This window comes from Tupaia chinensis, unplaced genomic scaffold (genome assembly GCF_000334495.1).
Source record: "Tupaia chinensis unplaced genomic scaffold, TupChi_1.0 Scaffold145519_1, whole genome shotgun sequence".
In the NCBI taxonomy this organism is placed as follows: Eukaryota; Metazoa; Chordata; class Mammalia; order Scandentia; family Tupaiidae; genus Tupaia; species Tupaia belangeri.
Window position 1 is genome coordinate 684,044 of NW_006205376.1, and position 8,493 is coordinate 692,536.

The following is an 8,493-nucleotide window of genomic DNA, read 5'->3' on the forward strand; positions in this document are numbered from 1 at the left end:
TCAGAGGGTTAGACATGGGGTACACATATATATATGAAAGTAGAAATGGAATATTAGGGATGATAACATGCATGATTAAGCCACTATGCAGTTTATTCTAGATGGGAAACCACATTTAGTATGTTGTGATGATGCTCAGGAAATGAATGTAAATTAATAAAAAAATTTTTTCAGAAGAAAAAAAAAGACATTAAAAATACTTATTTGATGACTGCAGTAAGCTATATAGCCCTAGCTAGGTGCTACTTTATAGTATGTTCATTCTATTCACTGAGGTTTATGCCTAAAGTCAGACTTGTGTTCATGGATATGTATATATCAGCTGTGCTTGCTATTGAAAATATTTAGATTTATTAAGATATTTAGTGAAACAATAAAATGGGGGAGGCATAGAAAGCAACAATAGATACCAGACACAATGTGGGAGGAGGGTGGGAGATGGCAGAGGGTGAGATAGGGAACCAAGGATGGGAAAAAAGGCAAAATATACAGAAAACAAGAAATGGAAAATTATGTGTTGACAATAACACATTTGTTGATGTGCTTGATTGAGCCAATATACAGTGTATTCTGAATGGAAAAATCTCATTTTGTATGCTATAATAATGTACAGTGAATGAATGTAAATAAATTTAAAAAATGTAAAAAAAAATTAAATTAAATTTTAAAAAGATTAAAAAAAAACAGTAACAATATTCCAGTCACTGGTCACCCTTTGTGAAACAGTTGCTGTGGCTCAGTTTATACTTGCCCGTTGTAGTTGTTGCCATTTCTCTGCTCTAAAACAGGCCTGGCCATGGCATACAATATAAGCTCAGTTTCATACAATTCTTTCTACCTGCATGTATGTGTGCTTTGTGCAAGTGTGTTTAATATATGTTCGTACTGATTACTCGTCATCACTGTGTTTTTAGGTTATCTTTTGCTTTGTAATTTTCTGTGATATTATAGACTGGCCTACAAATTGATAGTTCTTGAATTAAACCATTCCTAGCATTATGTGGATATCAAAATTTTTTAAGAGAAATTTTTGCTATAGGATGTGTGCGCTTGCTGGAGAGAGAGAGAGATGGAGGGATGGCCACGCCACAATCCCTTTTCCTCCATTCTCTTGGAATTTTGGGCACACACACACATGCACCCAGTGTGAGGCTTAAGCCACTGGGCCTGGGACTCAAACCACAGTCTACTGTGTGGGAGTCCAGTGACCTAACCATTATGTCATCAGCTGGTCCCAATATTGAATGCTATAAAATTTTTTTCACAGGTGTTCCAAATGCTAGTGAGACCTTTTAATTAAATGTGAAAATACACATCTATAGTTACACATGTTCTTGTAGTCACCCAGTTCTGTTTTTTCCTCCTTCTCAAAATAATTTTTCAATGAACAGCTTGCTATTTGCAACTTCCTTTATTGTGGAATTTAAATGACTGCGTTTCTTCCCAGTTTTCTTGGTCACCCAGTTCTGTTTTTTCCTTCTTCTCAAAATAATTTTTCAATGAACAGCTTGCTATTTGCAACTTCCTTTATTTTGGAATTTAAATGACTGCGTTTCTTCCCAGTTTTCTTGCAGAACATAACAGCAGTAACAGTATTGTAGAAGATGTCAAATCTAAAAATAGACCTTGTCTATTCTGGAATTTTTTTTGTAATAAATCATTTGAAATACAATAAAATTTAGCTTTAAGTTCCCATCAATTCTACCAGAAACAATTGATTACCACAGTACTTAAGTAAAAAGAATTTTCAGTGACATTTTCACGTGAATTCACAGGAAACATCTACAGATTCTCTGTAGAATAGTAGCTGAATTACAACTCAGAACTTGTGCAGTTTGGCCCCTAGCGCTTTATCCCCTCAACAGTAGGGGCCACTTCCTACTCAGTGAGGGCCGCCGGCCCTTATCAGCACTGGCATGCCAGAATGGCCGGCAATGGGAACTGGAAAACCTGTCACCAGATGGGCGAGGTTCTAGAGCCAGCCTGTGGGCTAATGGGATGTCAAAGTTTACGGTTTATTTCCTGTAACCAGTCACAGGCATGGCACCTATTTTTTATTTACAGGGCTGCTTGCTGACGCTTCTGTACTTGACAAGGGGGGATGGACTGCAGAATCCAGCCCACAGTAACTGCCACAGAAAGGACAGGAGAGACCGCATTGTAGACTGACAAGGCAGCCGATGGACAACAACTAGTCACCTACCTACAAGCTAAGGTACTCTGCCCTTTTTCCCTCTGCTCCTTAACTATAATAGAAAGGAACGTGGATATGTAGAATGGTTATTTTATTTATTTTTTAAAAATAATTATTTTATTTAACTTTATTTCAATTTGAGCAGAGAGGGAGACAGAGCAAGAGGGGAAGAGAGAGAAAGCAAGAATAGAAAGAAACGTGGATATGTAGAATGGTTTTTATTTTATTTATTTTTAAAAAATAATTATTTTATTTAACTTTATTTCAATTTGAGCAGAGAGGGAGACAGAGCAAGAGGGGAAGAGAGAGAAAGCAAGCCACCAGGTCCAGAACTTGAACTGTGGTTAGCCATGTAGGACTCCAGTGCCCTTAACCACCATGCCATCTGCCGGCCCCAATATGTAGAATGTTTAAGATTTGGATTTCCTTGATGATTTTCTGCCTAGTTCTATTAGTTACTGAATGTAGGAAACTGAAATCTTTGACTCTCTTTGTGAATTGTTTATTCCTTTTGTGTGTTTCACTTTGTATATTTTGATGCTTTTAGGTGTGTGTATATATGTTTATTACCCCTCGATGGATTGAGCCTTTTATTATAAATTGCCTCCATCTCTCATAGATCCTGTGTCTTGTCTGTTGGTTTTTGTTTTTTGTTCTTTTTTGTTTTGCTTTCAGTTTCTCTGTAGGGCATATGAACTCACCAAGCGAGACAGAGAAAGAGAGAAAGAAAGTAGGCAATCATCTCTCCCAGAGGGAATGGCCGTGCTGGAGTCCTACTTCTCCATTCTCCTTTTAGAATTTTGGGCACACACACATGCGCCCACCTTGATTTCCAAGCAACAGGGTCCAGGACTCAAACTGAGGAGTTAGCCATGTGGGATCCAGCTGCCTTATTCTCCATGCTACCTGTTGACCTGGTCTGTTTTGTCCGATAGAATTTAGCTGGATGATACTTTAACCTTCCCAGCCTTCTTGTGGCAGCTGTTCACATCTCTTGGTCCACCCCTCAATCCAGTCTATTTGTGTCTTTCGATCCGTGGTTTGTTTCCTGTAGATGGCATGTAGTGTAATAGTGTGTGTGTGTTTGTGTTTGGGGAGTTCTTTTGCCATAGGGCACGTTTGCTCACTAGAGAGACAGAAATCACTGCTTCGGGGGTGTCCATGCTACAGTCCCTACTCCTTCATTCTCTTCCCAGGATCCTGGGCATTTATGCACATGTACCCGGAGTGAGTTTCCAGCCACCAGGTCTGAGACTCAAACCGTGCTTGGCCATGTGGGAATCCAGTGACGTAACCACTGAGTCATCTGCTGGTCCCTATGTTAAAATATCTTTAACTGTTTAGAAGGATATTGTTTATTTGCTTAAAGATCAACAAAATTACCGCTGAAAGTACTAAGTTTCTGAAGTACAATTAATAGTGAGTACGTGAGCCTCCTTTTATCCATGGTATTGTTTTTATAGTTTCAGTTACCCATAGTACTGTGGTGGGGGGCCTCCTGCTAGAACAAAGATAACATGGCATGCTTGGAATTTAAGTACGCATGTGTAGTTTGTAGTAACCTCGTAGCCCTGTCTCTATGGCAACTCCAGCTCCATGTACTCCTTGACTATATATCTAACAGCCCAGGAGCCCAGTGCATACCTGTGTAATCCTATAGCGGCCTTATCACACAAGTTACCCAATCAAAGTGTACATAACCAAAGAAACTAAAATGAATATAAGGAAGAGCCCCAAGAGATTCAAGGCTCAGCCTTTGGATGTGGATCTGCTGAGCTAGGCCAGCACTAATAAACTGCTGTTTTCCTGCTACAAGCTTCTGTGTCCTGTACATCATCACAGCATACAAAATGCTATTTCCCATCCAGAATACACTATTTTTTTGGGGGGGTGGGGGTGGAGGTTTTCGCTATAGGGCGCGTGTGCTCACCAGACGGAGAGAGACAGACAGAAAGCGAGAAATCACCCCCCAGGGGGGTTGGTCACGCCACAGTCCCTTCTCCTCCATTCTCCTCTCGGGATCTTGGACATGCACGCACACGCGCCCAGCGTGAGTTTTAAGCCACCGGGTCCGGGACACGAACCGCGGTCGACTACGTGGAAGTCCAGCGACATAGCCATTATGTTAACTGCTGGTTCCCAACTGTGTATTGTCTTAATCAAGGATATTACCTTACATGTTATTGTCAACAAATAATTTTCCATTTCTTGTTTCTTTTTTTTTTTTTTTCTTTTCCCCCCTTGATTCCCTACTTCTCATGCTCTGCCAGTTCTCACCCTCCTCCCACACTGTCTCTGGCATCTACAGTTGGTTTTTAGGAGCATTTTTGTTTTTAAAGTTTCTCGATTTTATTCATGGTAGCATCTGTATTTTGCAGGCATGTGGGGGAGACTGGCAACCTTGACAAGTTTTTGTTACTCCATGATCCCCTTCCTCCAGACCTCCAGCCCATCAGGACCTTGGGCACACGTGACCTGTATTCAGCTCAACCTAGGATCTGACCTCACAGTTAGCCATGTGGCTTCCAGCATTGTAGTTCATTAAACTGAACAGCCCTCAGAGCCCTGGAGTCTGATTTCTGATTTTTGGGTTGGTGTATTCAATCTGAATTGCATGTAAGTTGCCCGGAAAAAAGGCAAAATTCAAAGTAAAGTTTCTAATGAATGCATGCTTTTGTACATGGGAAAGTCACAGTCTTAAATGGAACCATCATAAAGTTGTATCCAGAAGTAGAAATTGATTTGTCACAATTCTAGAGGCTAGAAGTCCATTATCGAGGTGTTTGGTTTCTTCTCCCAAGGCCTGCCTCTCTGGGCTGCAGATAGCCACTTCACTATGCCCTCACATGGTCCTTCCTCTGCGCCAGCATCTCTGGTGTCTCTTATAAAAGACACCCATCAGATTAGGGTCCCATCCTCTGACCTCATTTAACATTAATTACATCCTTAAAGGCCCTGTCTCCAAATGTATTGGGGTAAGGGATTCTGCATATGGATTCGGAGGAAAACAGTTGAGTCTGTAACAGACTCCCACCTCTTTTAAGTTCACTTAATAATTAGTGGGTTTATTAGGCATCATAAACACCTTCAGAAGTCCCTCTTTCTCTTTCATATTACTATACTTGTACCTGATCAATCAGTTGTCTTAATAAGGAGCTTTCCTGGAAGATAGGCATGAAAAGAATAGACAGATCCTTTTTGGGGGGATTTAATTCAAAAAGCATGTCTTCTTCAGTCTGGGTTTTCTTCCTCAGCGAGCACCATGCCCTATTCTGTTTGCGACCATGTGATCTTGTCATACTGTAGCGTGAGGGAAACAACCCTACCAGGGGTGGTGAGAGTGGCAATGTAAATGTTAGAATCCGTTGTTCATTTTTTCCCCCTTAATTGAGACTTTATTTTTTAGAGACATTTCAGATTTAAAGAAAATTGAGCATGTATACCTCTGTCACCAGAGCTCTTAAGCTTCCCGTTATTTTTAGCATCTTGAGTTACATTGGTATATTTATATTTAATGAGCTGATATTGATGCGTTGTTATTAACCAAAGCCCATACCCTACACTAGGATTTACTCTGGGTTGTGCAAGCCTGTGGATTTTCTTTCCTTTCCCTTTTTTTAAAAATCTGATAAGAGGGTATGATTGCTCACCAGAAAGAAATAGAAGGTGAGAAACAACTCCCACAGTCCCTTCTCTCCCTCTCTCCTCTTGGGATTTTGAGCACACACACACACACACACACATGCCTGGAGTGTTTTTCAAGGCACCAGGTCCAGGACACAAACTTCACAGTCGGCTATGTTTGTTAAAGCTACCTTAACTGCCATTCCACCGTCCAGTCCATTTTATGGGTTTTGATAAATACATGGAATCAAATATCCACTATTACAAGAGGATTTGTTTGTTTAATTCATTATACTTTTTAATTTACATATAATTGTTGACAAAAGGGTTTTTTCTTTCATAATTTCTTACATTTAAATGTACATCATTGTGGGGTACAATATGGTTTTTCAAATCAGGTATGCAGGGCATGATAATCAAATCACAGATATTATCATGTAACAAGGATTTTTAAAAAGTAAATCTCTGTGAGCCTAGTCATGATGGTAGGCTGATGCAATATTATGCAATGCTGGAGGCCATGTAGACGATTGGAGTTCAGTTTCTGGGTTGGCTAGTACATAGTAGTTGCATACATATGTGCCCATGATCCTGGCGGGCTGGAAAGACTGAGGGAAGATTCTTGCATGAGACACTATTGAGGATGCTTGACTTGTCTCTCTCAATCTGTCTCTCATGAAAAAAACTTTTTAAAAAAATTGAAATGAAAAAGTTAAGAAAGTGGACCAGCAGATGGTGTAATGATTACATCACTGAACTCCCACATAGTCGACTGCGGTTCAAGTCCCAGACCTGGTAGCTTGAAACTCAGGCCAGGTATGTTGAGCACACTTGCCCAGAATCCTGAGAGGAGAGTAGAGGAGAAGGCATTGTTGTGTGGCCATCCCCCCAGAGAATGATTTCTCACTTTCTACCTGTCTCTGGCAAACCTGTGCACCCTGTGGCAAAAATCTATCTATCTATATATATTTTTTTTTAATTTTTTTAAATTGAATAACTGCTCAGGAGCTGGGTCCCACATGGTGACACACCATGCTTGCCTACAAGTGCTCAAGACTTGGCAGGTTTGAGACTGGAAAAGGAGATTGTGGTATGACCAGACCCCCTTGAGGGTGCCCCTTTCATACATGCACACACACTTGCTATTGTGAATAAAGAAAACTTAGAAGCACATTACTGGTTTCTTAATTATCTGGTAGTTTTCCTAATTCTTTTTATTTATTTATTTTTTAAAGTTCATTTATTTCCTTAGAGACAGAGGGAGACATGCACAGAAACAGGTATTCTTGATGGGTCTCACACCACAATCCTTCCCCAGCCCTACAGCCTGCCAGGGTCATGAGTGTGTCCATTGTGTATAGGCACCCTCAGGACAACCTGAAGCCTTCCTAAGTGGCCTACAGCATCTCATAGCAGCTCCTTCCCTCCTGTGCCTCCATGCTGGGCCTGATATTTCTATAATTTCTTGATTAATTAACCTGTGAATTAATCTGAACCATAGAAATTATTTGAAATTTGGGATTTGCTTATAATCCAGCTATATGGTCAATATTGGTAAAACTCCCATGTACATTTAGAAAGAACATGTATTATGCAGTTGTTGGATATCTTTCTACCTTCCCTTCCCTTCTCTTCCCTTCTCTTTTTTCCCCTCCCCACCCCACCCCAGAGGGACAGAACAAGAGAAAAAGTGAGAAAGCAAGCCACCAGGTCCGGAACTTGAACCGTGGTCAGTTTTGCAGGAATCCAGAGCCATTAACCACTATGCCACCTGGCAGCCCCCGCTATTATGTTTAAGTCAAGTTTGTTTGTTTTTATGGTTTTTATCATAGGGTATATGCACTTGCCAGAGAGAGGGAGAGAGGGAGGGACAGTCAGTGAGAGGGTAAATGAGAAAGCACCTCTCAGGGGTAATGGCCATATCACAATCCCTTCTCCATTCTCCTCTCAGGATTTTGGGTATGACACACATGTACCTGGTGTGATTTTCAAGCCACCAGGTCCGTGACTTGAAACATGGTGGGCTATGTGAGAGTCCCAATGCCTAACCAGTACGCTACCTGCTGGCCCCTCCCTAAGTTTAATTCTGCTAGTTTGACCTGTTTTCCCCCTTATGGTTTTACTAAAAAGATTTTTGTTTGTTTGTTTAAAAATTAATTATTTATTTTAATTTGACGAAAGAAGGAAAATGAGAAAGCAAGCTGGCAGGTCTAGGACTCATACCACAGTTGGCCATGTGGGAGTCCAGCATCTTTAACCACCACACCACCTGTGGGCAAAAGGGCTTTTTAAGCCACCTACTATATGGTTATGAGTTTCTTCATTTTTATATCTATCACTGTACTGTTGGTGAGATTGTACATTATTTCAAATCTTTGTGGATGACAGTTTATCTCTGTTTAGCAAAATAATCACCTCCCAGGGGGTAATGGCCACACCACAATTCCTGTGACACATTGATTTCACTACTAGGAATTTCTAGAAATACTTGGCACAAATATGAATGTTTATAATAAGGATTTCTAATATAGAATAATTTATAAGAGCAAGATGTAAGTAAACCAAGCGTCAGTCAGTATGGGACTGTTGAACACAGGCAAGAGAAAACTTTCTCTATACTTACACAGTACTTCCAACACCTGCCATGAGGATTTCTCAACTCTTTCACAATTCTC

At 40.5% G+C, this 8,493-nt stretch overlaps 1 protein-coding gene across 14 annotated transcripts in view; it reads left to right on the forward strand.

The window, feature by feature from the left end:
- RESF1 (retroelement silencing factor 1) overlaps window positions 1-8,493 on the forward strand; it is a 41,538-nt gene that overhangs the window by 18,138 nt on the left and 14,907 nt on the right. For 9 of the 14 annotated variants that reach the window (XR_003547821.1, XM_006168061.3, XM_027768107.1 and 6 more), the window contains one exon: window positions 2,065-2,215. The exons of 3 other annotated variants lie outside the window; for them this stretch is intronic. The gene's annotated coding sequence lies outside the window, so the exon portion shown is untranslated. Of the gene's footprint in view, window positions 1-2,064; window positions 2,216-4,572; window positions 4,811-8,493 lie in introns of all 14 variants that reach the window. 2 more of the 14 variants (XM_006168062.3, XM_027768108.1) reach the window with 2 other exon arrangements.